The sequence below is a fragment of the Prionailurus viverrinus genome, chromosome A1, assembly GCF_022837055.1.
Source record: "Prionailurus viverrinus isolate Anna chromosome A1, UM_Priviv_1.0, whole genome shotgun sequence".
Lineage (NCBI taxonomy): Eukaryota > Metazoa > Chordata > Mammalia > Carnivora > Felidae > Prionailurus > Prionailurus viverrinus.
Window position 1 is genome coordinate 176,534,419 of NC_062561.1, and position 9,069 is coordinate 176,543,487.

Genomic DNA, 9,069 nt, shown 5'->3' on the forward strand with positions numbered 1-9,069 from the left:
AGGTGATGGGAATAGTATACACAACATTCTGGTCATGGGATCAGGCAGGCCCAGTGTTGCTGGACCACAGAACGAGAGGGTAGCATGGGGAAGGGCAGAGAGGGGATCTGGAGCCCCCTCACAAAGCACTTGGAATGCCACCCCAGACTTTGAACTTTATTCTGGGGGCAGTAAGTTCTCATCTAAGAACGTTCAAAAGGGGAGGCTGGGTTTCTGAATGAGCAAACTGTTCAGAAACGCTCCCGGAACAGGGGACCCTGGCCTCCTCCTTCCCGGAATCCTGTCATCTCTTCTGTGGGTGGATTAGCCACCCCCGGGCCCACTGCGCTTCAACAGCTGAACGGCGTAATTAAGCCATGCTGGGCATAATTCCAGAAGGGACCCAGCCAAGGCCAACGAAAACTGTGATTCTCTTAGAGTCTCAGATTTCTTTCAGACTCAGAAATTCTGCTTTTTCTCATGTTCGCCTCAGAAACAAACCACAGTCAGCCTGTACGTGCGCTGGGCGTGTCGTGGGGTGTGGGGTTCTCAGGGGCTACAGTGACTTCTCTGGTAGCTTCCTTGCAGGATGCCGCCTGAATGCTTTAAAGAGAGGGTGCCTCCCCCCTCCCCCAGCTGTCCCCTCTTTCCAAAGGAAGACTCTGGACAGAGGACAAAGTAGGCAGTGGGCGGGAATGGGGAGGAGGGCTCAGGCCAGATTCCCCTCAAGGCAAATGATGTCTTCCTTAGCGTCTTAATGGTGCATTATGGGCAGAGAGAATGAGGGTTCAGCCTCCTGATCTGCCCTTGGGTCAAAGGCCTGGGCTGGCCTTGGCTTCTGTGGGTGGAGGAGACTACCAGTGGGGAGAGTCCCCCTGGATCCTCTGAGGGTGTCAGGATAACCTCAGCCTCTTTGAGCATGATGTGCGCAAAGAGATGCCTGGGAGTTACTTGGCGGGGTCATGATGGCAAAGCCGGAAGCAGGATGATAATGCAATGCTACCCCGATCCCCCACCTACCTGCTGTTGCCCACCCTTGCTCCCACCGTGCAGGTCCACTGCCCCCTTCACCAGCTCGCTGTGCTGCTCTCTGCAGCTGCCAGGGCCCACAGGCTGGCTGGGGGCCCAAGCAGCCACTCAGCTTGCGAAGGAAATTACCCAGGATGCTGGGGCTGGATGTAGCCCCGGGGGCTTGGAGATGGTGCAGGAGGGTCCGGGGAAGATTCCAATCCAATCTGTCAAACCTGGCTACGCTACCGTTTCTCAGCTTACTGTTCTCTCTGCCCCAGACCATTCCCTCCCAGAAATCCATACACGTCCTCCTCCTCTCCTCCCCCCTCCTTCCCCATTCCCCATCCTCCCCATTTCTTCCCCTTCTCATTCCTTTTCCCTCCCTTCCTCCTCCTCCTCCTCCCCTTCATTCCTCCTGCTCCACTTTCTCTACTCTCCTTCTCTTTCAGATCATGACGCAAATGTTCCCTGGTAAAATGACCACCCTACTCAAAAATGAACACCACCCCCCCACCAAAAAAATGGACACCCCCTTCACTCACACACACACACGCATACACAAGCATGCACACGCTCCCAAGAACTCTCCATCACTGCCTTTCCTGCTTTAGTTTTCTTCTTGGCACTTATTGGCAATATACAGACACACATATATCATGTATATTTCATGGCAAATATCATGTATATTTCTAGCCCCTTTATGGAGCACTCTGTGTGCAGATTGTTCCCCTAACAACCTCAAGAGGTAGCTACCGTGACTGCATTAGCTGTCCACTGCTACCTCCCGAATTATTTACAAGTCTGTAGGGCAGAGGTCGGGCCCAGCCTAGCTGGAGATTCTACTCGGGGTCTCCGTGTAAGCTGGGGTCTGATCAGAGGCCTGTGGCTGTTAAGGCAATTCATTTCCTTGTGACCGTGGGACCAAGGTCCCCATTTCCTTGCTGGCCATTGGCTGGAGGCTGCTCTCAGCTCCTAGGGGCCATTCTCACATCCTTGCCACATGACCCTCCACAGATGCTCTCACAACATGAACATAAACATTGTCAAACTCACTCATGAATGCTACCCACTCCCCCCAACTCCCAGGACACAGATTCTGTGGGGGCAAAGATTTGTGTTGGTTTTGTTCGCTGCCATATTCCCTAGCACTTAAAACAGCACCTGATACATAGTAGAAGCTTAACACATGTTGATTGAATAAATGGCCGCAGGGATAAAGAATGTAGGCTCTAGTGACAGGCGGGGTTCAAGTTCTAGCCAAAGCGTTTACTAGTTGCCTGGCGAGGGTCAGCATGCTTAGCCTCTCTGGGCTCAGCTTTCCCATCTATAGAACAGGGACAGTTGTAATAACAGTCCTTTCCCCCCAGAATTGGTGAGAGGATTTGAGCACACGACAGGTGCCTTACCCCAAGTGAGCATCGAGTAAGTGTTAACCACTGTTGTTATGATTTCCTTCTAGAATGTTGGATAACTGGCCGTTCTCTTACCGGAGCTCTCAACATGTAGATAAGGAAAGCAGTACTTCAGAAAGGTCCAGAAGTTTGCTGAAGGTGGGCGAGTGCCCCAAAGAACTTGAACCCAGGACTGTGTTGCTCAGGGAAAGACACCAAGAAGTAGGGACAGTAGGGAGGTAGGGTGTGAGGGGCAATGGGAAACAGTGAGGCTGTCGCAAGAGACTGGGGAGGAGAGGTGACCTTGGTCCCACAGGCATAGGTCAGGGGATCATGTGGGACCCAAGCTTGGAAGGTGGGCTCTTCCCTCACATCCTCAGTGGGAGAAAGTACACTCCAGAATGTTCTTGCACAATTGTCTACACGTGTAACTAACTGCACCAATTCTGCTTCCATGCACTGTGTGAACGTCTGTCTCTGCCTGCCCAGTGTCCACTCCCTTCTCCTCCAGTCCCAGGACCCTGATTTCACTTTGGAAACCAGCCCTGCCCCGTCCTCAGTCCGTGTGGTTCTTGTGACACTGACCACACCTCTCTGCTCTAAGAGTGGACCTTGACAGTGATTGGGTCAAAGACAGGTATGTGATCCAGCCAGTGCAGTGAAAGTCAGTCCTGGGGCTTTTGGCTTGGAGTTTTGAAAAACAGGCTCTCTTAGGGTTGCTAAGCCAACAGGATGTGAGCAGGAGATGTGCAGGGTCCCCATATGGAAAGAATGTAAATGGGAAACCAAAAAAAGCTAAGACAGAAGAAAAACAATAGGGAGACGAGAAGAGAAAGGACAAGTAGGAAAAAGGAAACAACTTGGTGATAGCCTTTGAGTCCCTGGATCCAGCTGTACCTGAAGCTAGCCCTACCCCTGTGTTTTTCATTGCATAAGTCAATACATTTCTTCTTTGCTACATCCGTCGGCATTGAGCTGCTATCCCTTACTGCCAAGAACCTTCTGATGAATGCACCTTCTCCTCACCCTGACTTAGCTATCGAGCAGCTTGTAGTGTTTCAGAGGTTTAAGAAGACTAGGGAGAAGAAAACTACCATCTCACCTTTCCCAAACCCTAGGAGCGAGAAATTATCATCCCAACATTACCGATGGAGGGACTGAGGCTCAGGAAAGTGATTTCCAGAGCCAGGCTGCAAAGCAGAGCTTCAAATCCTGCACTTTTCCTCTTTCCAATGCAGGCTTCCATGGATTAGGGAGGAAGAGCCTTTAAAGGATGGACTTTAAAGGCTGGTCGTGAAGAATGAACGTGGTCCTATTAGGCCAAGACTGAGTAGGAAGGGAGATCTAAGCAGAGGGAGCAACATAAGCCAAGCTCAGAAGCAGGGCCACTGAGAGATGTTTTAGAAAACAGCATGGAGTCCAAATGGACTGGAGGCTGGAGCTCACCTAGGGACCAGGCGGGAGAAGAGATCTGAGAGACGGGCAGTGACCTCATTGTAGAGGCCTGGAATGTTACCTTAAAGCATTTGATTGTAAGATTGTAAAGAAAAACACATCCATACATCTGACAACTGATGGGCTGGAGAGAGGAAACGGAGAGACCTCAGGTTTGGAGTCATTTACAGGAAACACAACGAGGTTTTTCTGACATCAGGAAGTGAGGTACGATCAGGCAGCAAAGACGGTGATCTCCGTACCCCCCACCCCCACCCGCCGGCAGGGCTAAGAGTCTGGGAGTCAGACTGTCAGGCTAGTCGTGGGATGGGTAGCTGGTGAACAGCTGGACCCAGGAAGGAAGGTCAAGGGCCATGGAGACAGTCCCGGGAGACCAATGACATAAACGTGTTCTCATGACCCCTCCCCCATCCCACGTCACTGGCAGACTGAAGAAGACAGGATGGAGAGAGGAACCCAGGGGTACCCTGTCCTCAGGGTCAGGTAGCAGGGAAAGGCTCCAGCCCTCCCACTAGTGAGCACATCTCAATTCCGGTCCTACTGTGTGGTGTCCCAGCTGTATGATTGTGGACAAGACTCACCTCTGTGAGTCTCAGTTTCCTCCTCTGCAAAATGGGAATCAGAGCCGCCACCTCCAAGGGTTGCTCTAAAAAGAGACGAGCACCGAGTGCCTTCACAGCTCTCCGAAGAGAGTTCCTCTTTCACCATTGTCCCTGAGGAAGGAAGGGATGTTTATTCAGGGTCTGAAATTTACCTGCAGACTTAGTCTGTCCGGAACAGCATTTTTATGGCCTCATTCCTCTCGCCGCCAGGACAGGAAAGGCGTTTTATGGTGCAAGAACATTTTTGCTCAGTTCTTTTAAATCTTCCTTGCGACGCTCTGCACAAAATCACTCAGACCGTAAACAGAATGGGACAAACGACTGAGGTGATTTCCTCTGACACCCTGGGCCTCCCACCTACCTCTGCACGGTGTTCACGTTTCTCTGACAGCCCATGGAGTACTGTTTCTGGAAGCCCGAGGTCCTGGATGGTCCATCCCATGGGGACTGATGCATATCTGGTAAGAAAAAAAAAATCACCAATAATTTGCACAGGGTTTGTTTCTTTTGTCTTTTATTTTATTTTAAGATTTATTTACTTTTGAGAGACAGAGAGAGGCAGAGCACAAGCAGGGGAGGGGCAGAGAGAGAGGGAGACATGGAATCCGAAGCCGGCTCCAGGCTCCGAGCTGTCAGCACAGAGCCCGACGAGGGGCTCGAACTCACAAACCGCAAGAAAATACGTTTCTTATTGTCGCTGCGATTTAAGCCCTAAAACAGGAGTCACAAATTCCAATTTCCGCAGCGACCACGCGGAGAAGTGAATAGTGAAGCTTGCTGGGTGTGAGACGATAGGGCAGAGTGGGGCCTCTGGTGAAGTACTGAGCCCAGGCCTCCCTAAAGGGCACGGCTGCCCTTTGGCATCACCTTATCACCACGTGCAAAAGTACTTCCAGCGTCGCCAGGGCGTTCCAGTTTTCCAGAGAAACTGGAAACCGGTGTTTTCACTTGACTGTGTGCTGCTCGGTTCTGTGTCAGGTTAAATTCATGCTTATAACAGCCCTAGGAAGTGACTGCTATCATTAAGCCCATTGGACAGGTAAGGAAACTGAGGCTTAAAGAAGTGAAGTGACTGGACTCGCCCACCGGGAAGCAGAGGGACCAGGATTCAAACCTAGGATGTCTGGTTAAAGGGCGGGGGGGTGCTCTCAGCCACCACATTTGACAGACTCCCAGGACCAAGGCCTAAGCCAAAGGAGACCGGAATAGTCCTGGGAGGCCTGCAGAAGAGCAGCAGTGTTGCTCTGATGTCAGCAGATCTGTGTTTGAGTCCCCGGGGTGGGGCCTCGAGCCGGTCACTACACCTCTCTGATGTTCAGGGGTCTCCTCTAAGAGATGGGAAAACGCTGTCAATGCTGTTTGAGAGATTCAGCCAGTCAGGGCGCACCCAGTCCCGTTTCTGGAACACAGGACGCCCCCAGAAAAGGGCAGCCGTCGTCACACATCGTGAGAATGTAGCCATTCAGCCTGTGTGACTTGAGTAAGTCCTTCCTTCCCAGGTAGGAAGTCAGCCTTCAGATCTTTCACTAAGAGCCACCCCGATCTTTTAGAGCCTTGGAAGGACGTTAGATAGATCCTCTGCCACGCGGGGGTCGTCTGTCAGCCGTGAAAGGTCTTTCTTTCCTCCTGACTTCGTGCTTGCAGGACGGACAGCTGGCGAGGAGCTGGGTCTGTCAGATGTAAGCAGTTCAAGTGAAAGCCTTGTCTACCCTAAACCCGAATCCCTCGTCCTCATCCGGGGATGCCTGCACCAGGGAGCTACCGAAAGTAAATTCGCAGAACGCGTTTTCTTTTCATCCTATAGCTGTTTCCTTTTGGCTTCCGTCGGAGTTGGCAGAATCGCCTCGGGTTTCCAGGCCAGAATCGTAGAGCAGTTATCACGCACGAGCATACACATATACGGCTTTAGCTGCTGGATCGTTTTAACCACTCTGCTTATAAGTGTCCCCTCCTCTTAACTCTGTACCACCTGCTCCCTTCCCATCCACAAGTAAGCTCTGAGTCCAGCTGAGTTCAATGGACGCTCTGAGCACCTATCCAAACGTGGTCTCTGGGTGGCACAGGCAATTTCAGGGGCGTCTCTCAACAAGCCCGCCCTTGAGGAGTGACCAGTTCTGGGGGGTGGGGGGCAGGTCAGATCCGGTCACTCCTCTGCTTGAAACCTCCCAGGGTGTAATGGAGGCAGCTGACTGTGGACCAAGCCAGTTTCTTGGTTTTGCGGGCACACAACTGAACCACATTTCCCAGCCTCCTTTGCAATTAGGTATTACTTTGTGCTAAGTGCTGAACTGCATCCCAGAAAAACTCATATGTGGAAATCTTAACTCCCAGTATCTCGGAGTGTGACCTTATTTGGAAATAGGGTCTTTACAGGGGCGCCTGGGTGGCTCAGTCGGTTGAGCGTCTGACTTCAGCTCAGGTCGTGATCTCGTGGTTTGTGAGTTCGAGCCCAGTGCCGGGTGCTGTGCTGACAGCTCAGGGCCTGGAGCCTGTTTCGGATTCTGTGTCTCCCTCTGTCTCTGCCCCTCACCCGTTCATGTGGCGTCTCTCTCTTTCTCTCTCTCTTAAAACGAAATAAACATTAAAAAAAAATTTTTTTAAGGAAATAGGGTCCTTACCGATGTAAGTAGTTAAAATGATGAAGTCAGACTGAAGTAGGGTGGGTCCCTAATCCGATCTGACAGGTGTCCTTATGAAAAGGGGAAATTTGGACACATCACGCTTGGAGAGAAGGCCACATAGAGATGAGGGCAGGGACTGGGTGGTGCTTCCACAGGGAAGGCAATGTCAAGGATGCCGGTGAACCACCGGAAGCTACGAAACAGGAGCTGTGGCCCACAAATCATGGAACATGGACAGGGGCATGGAAGACATCCTCCACGAGAGCCTGAGGAAGACCCAACATGCCAGCCCCTTGGCCTTGGACTTCCAGGCTCTCCTTCTTCTTCTTCTTCTTCTTCTTCTTCTTTTAATTTTTTAATGTTTATTTTTGAGAGAGAGAGACAGATAGACAGAGCGTGAGTGGGGAAGGGGCAGAGAGAGAGGGAGACACCGAATCCGAAGCAGGCTCCAGGCTCCGAGCTGTCAGCACAGAGGCCGACGTGGGGCTCGAGCTCATGAACCGCGAGGTCACGACCTGAGCTGAAGTCAGGTGCTTAACCGACTGAGCCACCCAGGCGCCCCCAAAATAGCTTGTACTTTCGATTCTATCCCATACTATGTATTTTTAAATGTGGATCTCAGGACACCTGGGTGGCTCAATCGGTTGGGCGTCCTACTTTGGCTCAGGTCATGATCTCCCGGTTCGTGGATTCCAGCCCCGTGGCGGACTCTGTGCTGACAGCTGGGAGCCGGGAGCCTGCTTCGGATTCTGTGTCTCCCTCTGTCTCTGCCCCTCCCCTGCTCACGCTCTGTCTCTCTCTCTCTTTCAAAAATGAATAAACATTTAAAAACATAAAAATAAACTGCTGATCTCTTATGCTAAATGGATTTCATAGTAACTGTTGGGTTGTGACCTAGAACTTGAACATCGCTGCTGCAGGGCATGCCATTCAGAGCCAGGGAGGGGGCCGTTGAGAGGACGGAGCAGGAGAGGGAGGGCAGGGCAGCCAGCGTCGCAGCAGAGGGCAGCGGCCCAGGCCAGGGGGGCTCTGCACAGGGCAGTGGTTATAGCAGGTGGGATGGCGGGTGAGATCCCATAAGCAGCTGGCTGCTTGGGGATTGGCAGGAACCCAAGTACAGGAGACGGCACTAGCTCTTTCCAAGGGCTTGGCGGAGCACTGAGGAGTGAGTCCCAGCCCAGGGTGGGGGCCTTGCTGGCTGATGCTTGGATGGTTTATTTGGAGAGGAGGGTCTTCAGAGGGGCTGGGAGTTAGAGCCAGAGGGGCACGGAGAAAGGAGGGTGTCCGGGAGGGTGTCCGCATACGAACCTCAAGAGTGGCCGGGAGGCCTCAGTGCCACCGTCAGCACCACGGGCAAACCCAAACAGGGCTGCGTGTGTGAGTGGGTGAGCGAGGTGTGCATGAGCGTGAGTATGTATGTGCAAGAGTGCTGTGAGAGTTGTATGCGAGCGTGTAGGAGTGCACACGTATGAACGTGTGTGTGTGCGTGCACGTGCATGAGAGAGTGTGAGAGTGTATGAGAGTGTGTGTGAGAGACGGAGTGCTGGCGTGCAGGGGTCCCCCTCCGGTCACAGGGTGTCAGCCTTGGGTCTCCCCTCTTTGCCCCTCGGGTGGAGGCCTAAACCCAGGGTGTAGAGTCAGACAGAACCCTCAGTCACATCCGGACTGCTCCTGCTCCCAGGTTCCGTGAGCCAAATTGCTTCTCTGGGCCTCAGTTCCCACCCCTGTAAAGTGGGTATAGAAAACGCATTCCCCGGGGCGCCTGGGTGGCTCGGTCGGTGAAGCGTCCGACTTCGGCTCAGGTCACGATCTCGCGGTCCGTGAGTTCGAGCCCCGCGTCAAGCTCTGGGCTGACAGCTCAGAGCCTGGAGCCTGTTTCGGATTCTGGGTCTCCCTCTCTCTCTGACCCTCCCCCGTCCATGCTCTGTCTCTTTCTGTCTCAAAAATAAATAAACGTTAGGGGCGCCTGGGTGGCGCAGTCGGTTAAGCGTCTGACTTTAGCCAGGTCAC